Source organism: Schistocerca serialis, chromosome 2 (genome assembly GCF_023864345.2).
Source record: "Schistocerca serialis cubense isolate TAMUIC-IGC-003099 chromosome 2, iqSchSeri2.2, whole genome shotgun sequence".
Taxonomy (NCBI): domain Eukaryota; kingdom Metazoa; phylum Arthropoda; class Insecta; order Orthoptera; family Acrididae; genus Schistocerca; species Schistocerca serialis.
The window spans coordinates 1,126,744,384-1,126,763,328 of NC_064639.1; positions in this window are offsets into that span (position 1 = coordinate 1,126,744,384).

The following is an 18,945-nucleotide window of genomic DNA, read 5'->3' on the forward strand; positions in this document are numbered from 1 at the left end:
CAACAATGCAGAGTGTGCTGACACGAATCTTGCTCTACTACTGTGAGGCAGAAAAGATAAAAGATAAGGACTGTGAACTGAGCCTGTTGTGAAAGGGGATGTTTGTAATCATGGGTGCGTGCGTCCACATGCTTTAACTTTTGGATAAGTATTGATTTTCGCGTACTGTAGTATCTTTTTTAATTTTCGTATTATGTGTGTCGAATAAGGAGCAATCAATTTGTCTCATTGACACGAACATTTTGGTGCATTTGGAAATTCTGTAGAATGATTCTACATTGTAGAACTACATTTCTGCAGTATTGGCAGGGGTCATCTTCATATTTTGACATGAAATCTGTGGTTATAGTTTCGCGTAGGTGTCTCGACGCAGTACCATTTTACTAGTAGTTACCCCTCGGCTAGCAGCTAGCGATTTCTGGACACTAGCGGTCGTTCTGCTTACCGAGAGGTCTATTTGTACCTGTCGTTCAACGCCGGCCGGTTGCTTCCGCACCGCCAGGTCTACAATGTACTGCCGCCGACATACAAGCTGTGGACGTTATCTCGCAAGATGCTGGTTTAGGTATTTGTGGAGAGTATGCGAGTGATGATACGGCTGTACTCGGAGGTGAGGCTAATGGGTCAATAGTAGGGTGTATCACTAGCAGGACTGTTGAGTTTAAAACTTAGAAAGTGGGAAGTTTTCCACGGCTCAGGACAGTACTTTGCCTGAAGATCACACTACACGCTTTCGCAATCGTTCTGGCAAGAAGTCGGGATTTCTTTCAACTGACTATAGGCAATAGAGCCGTGGTCAAGAGTTATGCTTCGTTTTTTCTTGTGGAGCTTTTGTTAGGTGTGTTATCCGCTGTTTGTGGGTTTTTGTATAATATGTACTAGTGAGTACAAGCAAGACCTGTGACCAATCTAATACAAAAGCGGGAATAGGTACCTTGTGACCCATCGAATACAAAAGAAGGAATAGGTCACGAAGTAAGTAAGCTTCTTGAGAAAGAAATGAATAAAGATAATTTTAGATCTAAATATACAATATGTGATAAAAAAAACTCTAAAATCCATACATAATAAATTGAAAAACAACCAATCCATAGTCGTAAAGTCAGACAAAAACAATACATTAGATGTGATGCAAGAAAAGGAATACATAGACAAAACACATGAATTTTTTTATGCTAATAATATTCAGCGCATTTTAAAAGATCCAACCAATCAATTTCAAAATAAAATTAAGGAACAACTAAAGAACACACATTTCCTACTGACAGAAACTGAAAAGAATTACCTTACATGCATGAAGTCAAAAGCACCACAACTAAGAGCATAGCCAAAAATACACAAGGATGGAAATCCAATACGTCCTGTGGTCAACTATATAAACAGCACAGCATACAAACTATCACAAAAACTGAATAACATACTGATGAAAAATTATGCATTAGAAGCAAAATATTCCATACAAAACAGCATGATACTAGCTAAAGAACTAAAAACCAGGAAGCTCCCCCAAGATGCTCAGTTTATATCGCATGACATCACCAAGCTTTACTCAAACATACCCATACATGAAGCTGTAAGAGTAATACAAAAGAACCTTATGAAACACAAGAAACTTTCATACACAGAAATTGTTGAATTTATGGAACTCCTTCAGCTAACACTAAGTTACAACTACTTCACTTTTAATGGCAACATTTATAAACAACCAGATGGCCTAGCAATGGGATCATGTATATCTGGTACCATAGCTGACATATACATAAATCACTTAGAACAAAAATTATTTAACAGCCAAGAACCTTACCTAAAGAAAATTGAGTTTTATAGGAGATATGTAGATGACACGCTACTGTTAGTGAAAGGGGATACTAAAGTCATCACAAACATTCTAAATTACTTCAATAATCTACATGAGAAATTCAGATTTACAGTGGAACCTGAGCAAATTAAAAGCATCATCTTTCTGGACCTAAATATTACAAGACACAACAACACATGCACATTCAAAATTCATAGGAAAAATACAATGACTGACACCACAATCCCTGCAACCTCATGTCACCCAAATATCCATAAACAGGCAGTAGACAGGTCAATGCTACATAGGGCAACTAAAATACCATTGAACCAAGAAACCACGCAACAACAAATAAAAACAGTGAAAAAGATTGCAGTTGCCAATGGTCAAAATGCTTCCAAGGTTGACACAATCCTAGACAAAGTGAAGAAAGATCCAGGTACAAACTGCACCACAGAAGAAAAAGAAAAAAGAAATGTATGTTAGTATCCCATACACTGGCATGTGTCACAGAAGATTGTAAATATTTTCAAAAATCACAAAGTAAAAATTGAATTTTCTACATCTAATAAACTGCAACAAAAACTAATACATAATATAAAGCGTAAGCATGATCCATACTCAGACTCTGGAATATACAAGGTAACATGCCAAGAATGCTCCATATTCTCCATAGGGAAAACAAGCCGAAATTTCAACACCAGTTACACAGAGCACATAAAAGCCTACACACACAATAGATACACTACATCAGCCATAGCAACACATATACTTAATACAGTACACGCATTTGCAAAAATAGAGCAAATTGTCAAAGTACTCCACCGACGACGTAAAGGAAAAAAATGTTCAAATGTGTGCGAAATCTTATGGGACTTAACTGCTAAGGTCATCAGTTCCTAAGCTTACACACTACTTAACCTAAATTATCCTAAGGACAAACACACACATTCATGCCCGAGGGAGAACTCGAACCTCCGCCGGGATCAGCCGCACAGTCCATGACTGCAGCACCTCAGACCGCTCGGCTAATCCCGCGCGGCACGACATAAAGGACATAAAATGGATTTGCTAGAAGAACTGGAGATATATTCACATTACAGAAAATATGAAGATAAAATATTAAACGAAAAACTTGAAAGTGAATTAGTGGATTTCTTCAGATGTTTCGATAGTATATTTCAATAAAAATAGTAACATATAGAAATAAGCACAATTATAAAACAAATTATGATCCAAATTGTTAAGGTGAATAACCTCTGTACAAAAGCATATCATACTCTGTGGAAGACCTATAATGTCATCTCTGTTGACTACTTGTAGGAACATCTGTGTAACTGTTTTGTTTATGTAAAATGTTTTCGATGTTTAAAAGTGTACAAGTTGTGTGTGATGTTTAGTGTGCGTGAGACACTGCACAAAGGGCCAATGAGGAAACTAAGTAAAAATTCTTCTAAATTTCGCCACTATCTTCACAAAAAGATCGAAAACCTACTAAAAATCGCGTGTTTTCTTATATTTTTCAGTGAAGTCAACGAAATGAAGCAGGCTCTCACACATCGACAATATCACATAGAAATGGCATAACAAACACAAAAAACGCACTTAAAATCGGAATTATTTCCCGAAACTCGTCGTGCGAAAAATAAAATAAAGAAATGGCTCTGAGCACTATGGGACTCAACTGCTGAGGTCATTAGTCCCCTAGAATTTAGAACTAGTTAAACCTAACTAACCTAAGGACATCACACACATCCATGCCCGAGGCAGGATTCGAACCTGCGACCGTAGCGGTCTCGCGGTTCCAGACTGCAGCGCCAGAACCGCGCGGCCACTTCGGCCGGCAAATAAAGAAAATCGAGAGTGATAGCAGATGAGTTATTTATAAACAAACCTATTGATAAGGAAATGAAATGAACACATAAGGTCGGTTGTACGGAAGGCGATGGTCGACTTCGGTTTATTTGGAGATTTCCAGAAAAATGCAGCTCATCTAAAACGATAACAGGTACAGAACACTTGTACATATCTTCCTAAGTACTACTCGAGTTTTTGGTATCCCCAGCAAATCGGATTAAAGGAAGGCATCGAACCAATTCGGAGCGGTTGTGCTAAATCAGTTACTGGTAGGGTCGACCAAAACGCGAGTTTAACAAAAATGCTCTGTGATTTCAAACGGGAATCCTTGGAGGGAAGCCTACGTTCTATTCGCGAAGCACTATTGAGAAAATATAGAGAACCGACATGTGCAATTGACTGCAGAACGATCCTACTGTCCCAACATACAGGATGATCATAATTAAACTTTCAAACCGCTGTAGAAATAACACCACTGCAACAAGTTGAAATCGAGAAATAGCATGTTCCGCTAATGATCAAAGTGTTTCTGGGGTCATGTTCAGAATGCGTTCCACAATGCGTGCCTTCAATGCAGCTAAGTTTGCAATCGGAACACTGAACACAACATGTTTTAGATAGCCCCACAGCCAGAAGCTACACGGATGAAGAGCAGGTGATCGGCGACGGCCAGGCTGTAGGGAAATGGGGGCTGATAATTCTAGCATTTCCGAAATGGCTCTTCAGCAGCTGCTTAACTGGATTTGAAATGTGTGGAGGTGCGCCATCTTGCATAAAAACGATCCCATCCACACATCCACGCTGTTGGAGAGCTGGAATGACGTGGTTGCGCGAAACACACTCATAGCGCTTACCAGTGACGGTACAGGTAACAGGACCAGAAGCACGTGTCTCTTCGAAAAAATAAGGCCCTATCATAAATGATACCGTAAACCCACACCACACAGTGACCTTTTCAGGATGAAGAGGTACTGGTTGATTTGCGTGTGGATTTTCCGTTGCCCATACTCGACAATTCTGTGTATTAGCGTATCCTGTCAGATGGAAGTTGGCTTCGTCTGTCCACAAAATCTTCAACGGCCGATCATTGTCCACTTCCATGCGAGCAAGAAATTCTAAAGCAAAGGTCTCTCTTGCTGACAGGTCAACAGGAAGCAACTCATGCACATGGCTAATTTTGAGTGGATAGCAAAGAAGGATGTTTCGTAGGATTTTACGCACCGTGCTCACGGGTATGTCCAATGTTCGGGCAATTCTCCGTGCACTACACGTTTGCACACCACCACTCGTCTCCTCCTACATTGCTGTGGCCACTGCTTCCGCTGACGTCGAATCAGTTCGTTTACTCCCTGTACCGGGTTGCACACCAAAAGAACCCGTCTTTTCGAATTTCCGAATCAGTTCCTCCAGACCCACGGCAGTCATCGGACAAAAGCCTTTTTTGAAACCCTTCAGTGTCCGGAACTCCTGCAGAGCGACGTGTGCACAGTCATCGTTCTTCCAGTACAGCTTTACCAGCAGAGCGCGATACTGCAATGAGACAGTCATGCCGAACGTCGCAGACGCGAAAGGAGGAAAAACCCTGGACCCGGCGTGTTTATACCAACTTCAGTGGGCTGTGGGCGTGACAGGTGTTTTCATTTACGTATTCTGACACACACAGCGCCATCTATTGATCAATTTTCACACTTTTTTTTCTTCTTCCTTACGTTTTCCCCCTGCTCCGATAATATTTCGTTGCAATTTGACGTCATTCTGACCAGTGGTGTTATTTCTACAGTGTTTTGAAAGTCTAATTATAATCATGCTGTATATTTCTTAAGGACCGCGAAGACAAGATAGGAGAAATTAGGGCTCGTATGTAGGCTTATAGATAGTCGTTTTTCTCTCGCTCGATATGCGGGTGGAACAGGAAGGGAAACGACTAGTGGTAGTATAAGGTACCTCTTTACAGTTCATCCAGGAGACAAAATGAAAGTGATTGGTTAGTACCGCTGGTATTACCAAAAGCGGAAGTGATCCAGCAGCAGTACTGCAGTCACCAGTTTCGTCTCAGGCAGATGTCTGTCATCACATCCACTTCCCCATGCCCCCATAAGTTCCAACTCACCGTGTCATGCCCACACAAGAGAACAAATCTTTGTGATGCATTAAACTTGCTTGCCTTGCAGTCACTCTATTTATATACTCGTGTTGTTTCAGCAGACCACGTCGGCAGATGCTCCTCCGGTTCTTGTGGGTCCTGGAACGCAGCAGCCGTGTGGACGTAACTCATCTGTGGTTGCAGTCGGTGCTTAGAACTTCTTTCTGCTGTTCAACTATTCAGCAAGTGCCGTTCTTTTGTAGTGACTAGATTTTATATTGTATGCTTCTGTTTGACATATGTAACAGAAAAAAGCAAGCGGAAGTTTTTTTGTTAGCCTTCTTTTATGCTAAGGAAACAATCGATGCCGTCTAACCTTTTACTATTATCATAATTGTTATCGCTGTTTCTACTGGCTCTGTCTCAGCGCCTGTAACATATATTTGTAATTACACGAATGCTAATGCGTAAAGCAACAGACTTCTGTTGATGTTACTGACAGAACATTAGCAAAACACGCTTGATTAAGCATTCACTGGTCATTGTTACCTTAAACATAATATTAGGCATAGTAATAAACGCATGTTTCGAACGCCACATCACATAGTTTTTGACTTTCGAAACAACTTACGTAACCTTCGTTCTCTACGAATCACTACTAACATGTCTTTTATCTTTCTAATCCCGAAGAAAGTGGTGGCATTTTACTTTTCTAAAAGAAAAAATACCAGTACTGTAGTACTCTGAACACACAAAGGTTATGGATCAAAATCAATAAATAATTCTTGCATGTATCTTTTCTACTAAGTTGAGAAGACTTCTTTAAGTTTTGCAGTCTACAATGGCTATCTTTCTTGAAGCGTGGTATAACTTCTGCTGTTTTACATGTTACAGGTAACGGTATTTTACTTGTTTGCCGACATGGATTATATGTAGCAGCGTCCTAGGGTGCATAATGCCTAAATATTCTAATAAAGCTTCATCTGTTTTTTATTTTATCTTTTCTGATTTAAGTTTATTTTAAGTCGTATTTTGGAAGACCTTGTGCTGCAATGGGATCAGTTTTATCAAGTTCATCGTCCTCTTCTTATAGGTCTTCCTGATATCTCTTCTGGTACCATAATTGTATTTTCCGTGAATCACCCATTAATCTTTATTTATCTCATCTATTCTTACCGTATCCTTTTTGCTGTTACACGTATGGTTTAGAATTTAAAAGTCGGAGGGTGAGGGGAGGGGGGGGGGAGGGGGGGTGGTTGAAAACTTTCTAGCCTAACAAAGAATGACAGAAATTTCATAATACCAATTTATTTTTCAATATAATACCCATGTACACTAATACACTTGCGGGCACGCTCAGATAACTTCTGCAAACCATTCAAATAAAAGGTCTTCGATTTCGAGTCCAACCAAGCGTTCACAGCATCAATCACTGCATAATCATTGTCAAATCGTCGTCCTTTGAGGTCTTTCTTTAGTTTTGGGAAAAGAAATAAGTCTGATGGAGCCAAATCTGGAGAATATGGCGGATGACGTAACAAATCGAACCCGCAGTCACGCACAGTTTCCAGTATTGCGAGGGCTGTGTGAGGCGGTGCGTTGTCCTGATGCAAAAGAAGTCCGCGCGCCAATTTTCCGAACCTTTTCTTCCTTTATCTCTACTCTCAAACGGCGCAGAAGAGTGTAATAGTGTCATGTATTGATATTTACGCCCTTTTGCAAGTAGTCCACCATAGTTACCCCTTCTGCATCCCAGAAGGCAGATGTCATCGCCTTACTGGCTGATTTTTGCACCGGAATATTTTTGGGGTGGGAGACGAAGGGTGTTTCCATTGTCCTGGCTGTTGTTTTGTCTCAGGATCAAAGTTGTGAACCCACGTATCGTCCACTGTCACATATCTTCCAAGAAAGCCATCTTCATTCGCTTCAAATTGGCGGACAATTTCTTCACAACACTGCACACGCTCCCGCCTCTGATCTGAGTACAAGTCTTTTGGGACCCACCGAGATGAAACTTTCAGCATTCCCACAATATCCGCAACAATGTCATGAGCACGCCCATAGCAGATTCCAAACGTAGTTTCAACTTGCTGCAACGTTGTTCGACGATTCTGCAAAATCGTGTCGTGAATTGCACTCAATGTTTCATCTGTGGCAACGGTGACAGGCCTTCCGCCGCTTGGCGCATCTTCCACACTCATTCTTCCACGTTTGAAGTCGGACATCCAGTTTTTCACTGTTGCATAAGACGCAGCGTTGTCCGTAAGTGTATTCCGCATGTCCTCCGCAATTTTCTTGGGCGTCATTCCCTTCAAGTGAATATATTTAATCACAACGCGGTTCTTGATTCTCTCGATATTCGCCATTTTGCTTACGCTATGGTTTACAACGCATGTTAGAGGCAAAACTAAAGAATGTGGAGCCGCGAAATTTGACTTTCATGCCCAAAAAGGACCACCATAAAAGGAGGTGGTGTTGTTTGTGCGAGACATTACGTTAACTGTCTCGGGCTAGAAACTTTTCGACTGCCCGTGGAATCGTAACTTTGTGTTTATTCCAGGCTACTGCCTCTACTTCTCTGATTATTCTGTTGGCAAAGACTTTTTTCTTTGTATCTTCCGAATTGTTTTGCAGGTGTTGTAAGCAAGCAACGTGTTTATCATTTACAGATTATTTAATTATCTTCATTTACGCACTCAATTTTCTTCTTCATATTTTCTTCTCTATTTCCAGTGGCTACTGCAGTTCCCAATGATTTTTAGTTAGTGTCATCTATCGGTATTCCTTCAATATTTTTTCATTCAGTTGTTTTATGCTTTCCTTTGTATTAATTGCACTTCGTACACAGTGGGTCGAGTTTTTTTATCATCAGTTTTTCAGAAGTCGCACTTGCAGTTTCTATGATGTCCCTGCAGAAGACACGTTGTCATTCCCTGACGTCACAACGCTGAGATCCGCGTCTCTCACGCTCCCAGTCTTCGGTCCAAATATGTTCCTTGCGTGTCACATGTTGAAGTTCTGAGATCACTGTGGAAAGCACGAACACAGCATTTTATTTCACCAAATGGTTAAATGGCTCTAAGCACTATGGGACTTATGTTGTTTGTGCACAAGTGTCTTCATGATTATTTGAATTTAAGACCAACCAACCAACCAACCAATGCCCCACCCGATAGCCAAGTCGATGGTTGTAGAGAAATGGCTCTGAGCACTATGGGACTTAACATTTTTGGTCATCAGTCCCGGTTGTACAGAGGAGGAAAATAAAGTTACAGTGGAGTCCGCAATAAAATACGGACTGCTGGAGATTACAACTACAGCTGGTGATATACAATGCGATCAAAACTATCCGGACACCTGGCTAAAAATGTCTTACAAGTTCGTGGCGCCTCCAACGGTAATTTTGCAATTCAGTATGGTGTTGACCCACCCTTAGCCTTGATGACAGCTTCCACTCTCGCAGGCATACGTTCAATCAGGTGCTGGAAGGTTTCTTGGGGAATGGCAGCCCATTCTTCACAGAGAGCTGCACTGAGGAGAGGTATCGATGTCGGTCGGTGAGGCCTGGCACGAAATAGGCGTTCCGCAACATCTCAAAGGTGTTCTTTAGGATTCAGGTCATGACTCTGCGCAGTTCAGTCCATTACAGGTATCAGATTGTCGTGTAACCACTCCGCCACAGGCCGTGCATTATGAACAGGTGATCGATCGTGTTGAAAGATGAAATTGCCATCCCCGAATTGCTCTTCAACAGTGGGAAGCAAGAAGATGCTTAAAACATCAGTGTAGGCCTGTGCTGTGGTAGTGCCACGCAAATCAACAAGGGGCGCAAGCCGTCTCCATGAAACATACGACCACACGATAACACCACCGCCTCCGAATTTTACTGTTGGCACTACACACGCTGGCAGATGACGTTCACCGGGCATTCGCCGCTCCCACACCCTGCCATCGGATCGCCACATTGTGTACCGTGATTCGTCACTCCACGCAACGTTTTCCACTGTTCAATTGTCCAGTGTTTACTCTCCTTACACCAGGCGAGGCATCGTTTGGCGTTTACCGGGGTGATGTGCGGCTTATGAGCAGCCGCTCGACCATTAAATCCAAGTTTTCTCACTTCCTGCCTAACTGTCATAGTACTTGCAGTTGACCCTCATGCAGTTTGGAATTCCTGTGTGATGGTATGGATAGATGCCTGCCTATTACACATTACGACCCTCTTCAACTGTCGGCAGTCTCTGTCAGTCAACAGAGGAGGTCAGTCTCTTCGCTTTTGTACTTTACGTGTCCCTTCACGTTTTCACTTCACTATCACATCGGAAACAGTGGACCTAGGGATGTTTAGGAGTGTGGAAATCTCGCGCACAGGCGTATGACTCAAGTGACACCCAATCACTTGACCATGTTCGAAGTCCGTGAGTTCTGCAGAGCGCCCCATTCTGCTCTCTCACGATGTCTAAAGGCTACTGAGGTCGCTAACATGGAGTACATGGCAGTAGGTGGCAACACAATGCATCTGATATGAAAAACGTATGTTTTGGGGGGTGTATGGATACATAGTGCAACAAGTGCTGATAACAACGACGGTAATCCGAGATCGAATGCACTGAAACTTATTTCTGGCAATGTAGCTACTGTCGTCTGCAGCAATATAAACACTACAGATGATGACCTATAGCACGTATTTTCGCGGTGTACCATTTACCGGTATTTACAGTGTAACAGTTAAAAAGACAGCAAGACAACATAGCAAGAAGAGTATTGTGTGTGTGTGTGTGTGTGTGTGTGTGTGTTTTATAATACTGTAATAGTTGATCGAAAATTTTATTCTGGCCTTCTATATACGCATCTGTGGTACGCGAATGACAATAGAGTGTTCATCAGAGGGTACTTTTAACTGTGTTACGATTTCTTCCCGTTCCATTCGTGTCTGGTGCGTGGGGATATTTTCGTATACAGCGCCTGCGCAAACTGTTCGTTTGCCTCAATTCATCTGCATGGTCAATTTTCGATTCGTAGTGAGCTGAAGAATATACACAGATTGTGTAGTGAAAGGCAGGCGTTAGAGTTTTCTAAGCAGGTTCTCACGAGTTGCATCGCGGCTCTGTTCGAATGCATGTCAGTTGAGGTTTTCCAAAATTTGTTACACTCTTGTCAGTCAAACAATCCTGCGACCCATTGCCCAACCTTTCTTTGTATACTTTCATGTCCCACCTATTTCAGCATGATATGGATCACTTACACATGTCCAGTATTCCGGAGTAGGCTGTACAAGTGATTGTATTCAATCACCTTTGTAAACAAACGGCTGCTTCCAAGTATCTTACCAATGAATCATCATCTACGATTTGCATTAAGAGTTATTTACCAGTCTTTGCACAAGGTTGATTTGTTGTTGACATCTAACAGGGTATTCATACACTTTTATGGGAGCAGAATTTCCGATTACTTTATCGTCTGCAAAAAGACTGAGACTACAATTTGTATGATCCGCGAAGTCATTAACGTATAACATGAACAGTAGCATTACTATTAAACTACCAAAAAATATCATGGTTTTTCTTTGTTCTCTGAGGAGCTGCCCTGAACAAACTGCGGAATCGGCGCGACAATTTGAAGATGAGGTAAACAAACTTATCCCGTTGTTCAGTGAGGAATTTGTTTTCAATTACGTCCAATCGGGATTTGAAGAGCAAATGCATACACAAGGAACCCTGAAAATTGGAGATACCAAGAGAGTTGTATCAAAATCAACTAACACCAATGTCTTAAAGCATTCGTATAAATTATGCCAACTATTAATCTGGATGGTAAATTGGTTGGAAAGTCATCTATTGTGCTTCGAGAAATTGGAGGTTCTTTGCCCCCTACGATTCTTTCTCGTGTGCGTGATCTTGCAAGGGGTGGTATGGAATATTTACTTCACAGCAAGCAAGAATGGAAAAACAGGCGTAAGAGAGCTGCAACTATGGTATGAGCACAGCTTTTGCCCAACAGCTGATCAAAATAACTTGCTTTTGGGTGATTCCTAGTCTGCGTATAAAGATCATACTCCTTCAGAGCTAACTATCCCTCCTGAAAAGCGTGTGACATTGTAGTTCATACCACCTGGAAGCACTGGACAGAATCAGCCTCTGGATGCTTATTTTTACCGTGCACTGTGTTCCGCATTCGGTTGCATGCCGTCACATTCCATCAGTTCTCATTACCCCGTAACTCAAATATGATTTGATATGCGCTCCTTAAGAGTGGATACATAACTGAATGTCCTACACGTTTTGTAACTCCCAAGGAGTTCGCCTTTGATGGAGCGAACCTTTGTGATTACAGTGGTGCGCCATTTTTCTTTCGGTCTTAACGGTGCAAGTTAATGGTTTGTTTTCAACATTTCTTGAATGTCGACGATGTCCATTTTGTGAAGTGTTTTACATATGTCCTATAGACGGTTGATAGGTAATTTCAAAGAATGATTACCTATCGAAGTGGCGGGGGCCAAACGACACATATCGAACTTGCGACTGTAAATCGATCATGCGAGTCTCGTGGCGGCCGTTATGAGTATGTTTACGGTGGTCACTACAGCTACGACAAAAGAAGAGCGTTAAAGAAATACTTCTAATTTCAAAGGAGACGATTCACCGTACTCGTCGCGGTGTTGTCGTCATGTGAAAGTCCATGTGATGTGTACGCTACAAGGACAATTACCTTTTTGCCATAGCCTGGGTAAACTCTGCCAATATCACGCAAGAATATCGGCATAGGGTCACAAGTGTTAACTTTTCCCTGCCAACGCAAGTTATGCAAATAGAGGTACTGAAACAAGTACAGTTCGTTTATTTGTCCTGGACGCCCTTCTCTTTTAATGGAGGACTTCACAGATTTCCATAGCCGCTCGATATTCTGCGTGTGCACACTGGCGTCATCCGAAGACACAAACTCCACAGAGTGGGTCACGAACTCGTGGTCGACTCCTTCAGCTTTCAGAATCTTGTAGGACCGAAACCCATCTGTAATGACTTTAGTACCAGACAGTATGAGGTGCTTTATCAGACCCACTAAAGTGACCTTTTCTCTGGACAATACTCTCACAACGAAACACTTCCGTGACTCTCTTTCTATTCCACCGAATACTCAAATATGATCGATTTCACTCGTTGAAGGTCGTCCTCTCTGGTTCTTCCGTCTAGCTATATGAGATTCGTCCACTTCCGCAACTTTACTCGATCCACCAATTGGTACACTGTCGTTTGTCTCTACCACATAACAGACTTCTCTGCAAATAGTCACAACGGTAGTAGCAGATAACTTTGTTTCCGATGCTGTTGCTTACAACGTGTAGTCTCGAATCCAGCAAGATAGAAGAATTACGCTGGTCTCGATGGATAATTTGGAAGCGTCGAACCACTTATTCTTCCTGAAACTCGTTCTTTTTCCGCACAGTCCGCAATGAAATTGAAACGGTATTTCTGCACTGAAACTCTTCTTACGAAGTTTTACACACTTCGCAGCACCACAGTCTACACAGTCCCTTCTTTCGTCGTCCGGTAGTACTCCATATTTGCGACAAAAAGTCAAACAATTTTCTAGACTGGATAAGCTCGGAATTAGATTTTCCAGGTGAGAGAATCCGCCGAAGAAACGTCAGGAACACCAGACATCACACTCACTATCGACAGAAATCGCCTGCGTTCCCAAGCAACTCACAAATATGAGGTGCGCCAGTAAAGTAATGAGACTGATGTGAAAAAAAATGTTGCTTACCGTTTTAGTCAAGTTTAGTGTTGTCTCCTTCAAAGTAGTTCCCTTCTGAATGCAGACGCTTTTTCCAGCGCTTCTGCCATTGATAGTAACATTTCTGGAACTCATCTTCTGTAATATCCTCCAAGACCCACGTCACAGCTTTTTGGACATCTTGTGTTGTTTGAAAATGGTGTCCCTTGACCGCCGTTTTGACTCTTGGAAATATGAAAAAGTCGCCCGGAGCGATAACTGGTGAATAAGGTGGCTGTGGTTGTACTGAAATTTGATTTGAGCTTAAAAATTGCTGTACTGACAGAGCAGTATGGGATGGCGCATTATCGTGATGCAGAATCCAATTATCAGCAATGTAGGCATGGACACGAAGAACTCTTTTATGAAGTCTTCCTAAAATTTCTTTGTAGTAATATTGGCTAACTGTTTGTCCAGGAGACACACACTGTTTATGAACAATTCCCTTGGAATCAAAGACGCACGCAAGCATGCATTCCACTTTTGACTTCGACATGCGAGCTTTATTTGGTCTGGGTGATCCCTTTGAGCACCATTGCGAACTTTGGCGTTTTGTCTCTGGATCATATTGAAAAACCAACTTTCATGACCAGTGATAAATGGCTCAACAATTTTGGATTGATTTCCGTTTGCTCTAACATATTGGCTGCCACATTTTTCCGTCTTTCTCGCTGTTGTCGTGTGAGATTTTTGGGGACCACTTTTGCACAAATCTTTCTCAGTTATTATTAGACAAACCGTTTCTCGATTATTGTTTAGTTCTTCTGCAATCATTTTCACGGATAATCTTCGATCAGATCGTACGAGTTCACACACCCAGGTCGAGTTGACATCTGTCCGTGAGGCTGATGGTCGTCCATTGCGGTCTTCACCTTCAACATTCGTTCTGCCTTCACTAAACATTTTATGCCAACGAAAAACTTGAGCTCTTGACATAACCTCCTCTCCAAAAGCCTTCTGAAACTTACCGTAAGTTGTCGTTGCGTTTTCGCCCAATTTAACGCAAAAAGAAATGGCATACCGTTGCGCAATATTATGCGGTTCCATTTCCGTGACGAGAGACACAAACACGTGTTAACTAATTACAGCACAACTCACAACTGAGCAGTTGCATCGATGTGCCGCTTGGACTAGAAGCAGCTTATACATCAAGGTCAAAGATATTGTGGCTACGCAAGCCTGCAGCATTGCCACATCTTGCAAAGAAAATCAGTCTCATTACTTTATTGTCGCACCTTGTATATAGGAAGCATGGGATTCATGGAACTCATTGGTAACGGTAGTATATTGTTCATTTAACTTCTGACAAGGATATGGGTTTGCTAACGTAGGGTTATTAATTTTGATTTATTTTATTGTCGGTATACATGAGTTGCAGTTTACTGAATAAAATGAGAATATGACGTAGCGGAGTTTTTGTGTAATTGATAAATGTATCTGTGAGTGTAGATGAGGAATAGTGGATGTTTCGAAAAGTTGAGGAAGGGTGATTGCAGCTTCGTTTCCGGAGGCAGCGTCATAAGCAAGAATGATCATGACGTAAATTGTAGTTCTGGCAGTGCTGCAACTCTTCAACGAGGAAAGGATAGGCGCATTGCAGAATTGACAACTGAAAGGGAGGGTACCGTTCTCCAGGCAGGAGGATGTCATTCTAACCAGCCATCGTTGGACGGTAAAATTAACATACAATGCGTGGAACAGAGAACGGAGGCTGGAGGAGACGTCGTCAGAGCTGCACCCAGAGGCCGAGAAGAAGGGAGTGTTGGGAAGACGTGTGTGGGGAGTGCCGAGAGTCACGTGTCTCCTACAAACACCTGTGCGAACATTTGTGCCAAGTGGTGGATTTGGTACCATGTATGTGCCACCTAAGAAAGGGTGGTTGGACGCAGACGGTCGTTATTCAAATACGGCATTCGTGAACATGGATACCGATACTCTCTTGACGGATACTCTGGTATAGGTAAGGGAAGTAGCGGATCGTAATGAAGCTATAGCTGAGGGACACAGTACGCAATTGGGAACATTGCAACAGGGTCTACCGAATAACACTAGAACACTGTGGGAGGTAATGGCGGAATTGGCGGGTAATGTGTGAAAGGTCATTGTCGTAGTGAATCGGTATGTGAATGTCACACAGACCTGGTAAAACGCGTTAAGACATCAGGGTAGCTGTAGGAAGACTCATAAGATCACTATCTTACAGCATAGGGGATGCATGAGTTGAGGTAAAGGAGCTCCAGGAGGCCATTCAGCAAGTGTTGTTGAGCCCTACAATATTACCTCCGCAACAATTCCTGGCTGGCCTACGGGAGGTCCAGAAGGAACTATCATCTGAATTACAGTTTACTACCATCCCGACCGAACAGACCGCGTTATTACTTTATCACGTCGCAGCAATGGGAATCAGCACCGACGCAACGCTACACTGAGTGCTATTCCAATTTCCGGTAGCAAATGCTGACGCATAGTACTAATGTTTTACAGTCCATCCAACCCTATAAAATGAGGAGCTCTGGGGAAATACATACAAATGAGAACGAAAGAGGTGATGTTAATTTCAAAGGAAGGGAAGAGTTACCGGCTAATGTCAGCAAACTCCGACTTTGTCACAGAGAGTATATCACGTTACAGCCGATCCGAGAGGTCCAAACCAACGCAGAGGGTTGCAGGGTTGCGCTGCTTTAGGCAAATCGAGTGTAGAAGGATGCCCACAGGATATCGTCGCGTCGCAACCTTATTTCCAGAGGGCAGGCGTACATAGGATATACTCCATGAACGAATTTGGTGTGCGTATTGGTTTAATAAGTCACAGCTGCAAAATACTAACGCGAATTCTTTACAGACGAATGGAAAAACTGGTAGAAGCGGACCTCGGGGAAGATCAGTTTGGATTCCGTAGAAATGTTGGAACACGTGAGGCAATACTAACCCTACGACTTATCTTAGAAGAAAGATTAAGAAAAGGCAAACCTACGTTTCTAGAGTTTGTAGACTTAGAGAAAGCTTTTGACAACGTTAACTGGAATACTCTCTTTCAAATTCTAAAGGTGGCAGGGGTAAAATACAGGGAGCGAAAGGCTATTTACAATTTGTACAGAAACCAGATGGCAGTTATAAGAGTCGAGGGGCATGAAAGGGAAGCAGTGGTTGGGAAAGGAGTGAGACAGGGTTGTAGCCTCTCCCCGATGTTATTCAATCTGTATATTGAGCAAGCAGTAAAGGAAACAAAAGAAAAATTCGGAGTAGGTATTAAAATTCATGGAGAAGAAGTAAAAACTTTGCGGTTCGCCGATGACATTGTAATTCTGTCAGAGACAGCAAAGGACTTGGAAGAGCAGTTGAACGGAATGGATAGTGTCTTGAAAGGAGGATATAAGATGAACATCAACAAAAGCAAAACGAGGATAATGGAATGTAGTCGAATTAAATCGGGTGATGCTGAGGGGATTAGATTAGGAAATGAGACACTTAAAGTAGTAAAGGAGTTTTGCTATTTAGGGAGTAAAATAACTGATGATGGTCGAAGTAGAGAGGATATAAAATGTAGACTGGCAATGGCAAGGAACGCGTTTCTGAAGAAGAGAAATTTGTTAACATCCAGTATTTATTTAAGTGTCAGGAAGTCGTTTCTAAAAGTATTTGTATGGAGTATAGCCACGAATGGAAGTGAAACATGGACGATAACCAGTTTGGACAAGAAGAGAATAGAAGGTTTCGAAATGTGGTGCTACAGAAGAATGCTGAAGATAAGGTGGGTAGATCACGTAACTAATGAGGAGGTATTGAATAGGATTGGGGAGAAGAGAAGTTTGAGGCACAACTTGACTAGAAGAAGAGATCGGTTTGTAGGACATGTTTTGAGGCATCAAGGGATCACAAATTTAGCATTGGAGGGCAGCGTGGAGGGTAAAAATCGTAGAGGGAGACCAAGAGATCAATACACTAAGCAGATTCAGAAGGATGTAGGTTGCAGTAGGAACTGGGAGATGAAGAAGCTTGCACAGGATAGAGTAGCATGGAGAGCTGCATCAAACCAGTCTCAGGACTGAAGACCACAACAACAACAACATTACAAATTGCTATGAGCGATGTCCACCAAGGGACGCGAAACGATTAGAGCTACAAGGTAGTGTTCTGTTAATTAACGGCACAACCTCTGATACCACAGGACCAACTTTCCACCTCCCAGCCACGAAAACTGTAACCACCATAGTGAATGTGACACAGGTTTCGTTGTACTGATCAGATAAAGCACTGAATGTACTCTCTGGCCAGAACACAAGCACACTAGACGAGCTCACAGTGACTCAAACAGGAAGCACTAGTGCAGAGCAGATGCTCCAGCCCGTGCACCAATGCCATGATTGATGGCCCAAAGCTGTGACGATGCGTGTCACAATCTCAGGTACCATTGTGGCTCTGATTATTTTGTACAACCTGCATCTATTTAGGCGGCAAATCGCACACCCATTTGAACGCACAGTGCACTGGTTGCCAATCGACTGGGTTAATCCAAGAAAATAATGATTAGTAGGTAAGCAGCCAATGACCTTTGTGGTACATCTCGATTTGTTTAAGAAGAAAAAATTGCTCATGAATATAAACTATTAGATTTGCTGTCGAGACTTTTCTGAGAGTTGTAAAAAGTGAAGGATCCGGCGACTGGCGTGTTGCGACACTTTTGTGCCTCTTTCACCAGGAAAAGTTCTATGACTAACATGTGGACCCTTGCTACACGCTACACATCTGAACGCACCACTGAATGAAGTGCTCATCTGGAACAAGAACAGCAACAAGATGTGCAGTATATGTCATTTACAACGATTACGAAGCTTCGCTGGCAGTATACGTAAAACTACATTCCGTGGCGACGTCGCTACTTTCCGCAGCTGTGTCTGCTGATAAATCATGTACTCTTTCAGTAGCAGACGACAATGCCGACTCAATGTTCGAATCTACGCCGACTGATTTTCTTATAATTTCACTTTCCTCGTCCGTCAAAATCCATCGACTCGAGTACTCGCAGCACAATCTTTGGAGCGATAACGGCCGTCTAGTCATCTAATATCACGACAATAAAAGCTAATGTCACAGCAAGACACACAAAACAGCGCGATGGCAAGCGGTTAGTGTTTTGTGAGTAGTAACGGCGCGTCTCAGGTAGGAATCCGCTGACCATCTCAAATTTTTTCCCTCTAAAGAGGTGTGGAAGAGGGTCCATTCGCCCTTGTCAGGTCAATTGAAAGGCTCATTGAATATAAAAGCAGCGAAATTGGCGAGCGAGTGGCCGAAGTAGCGATGTATCGAAAATCTCGCAGCAGTCTGTGTGACACGACTTTTATTTACACTACAGGCCATTAAAATTGATACGCCAAGAAGAAATGCAGATGATAAACGGGTATTCATTGGACAAATATATTACACTAGGACTGAC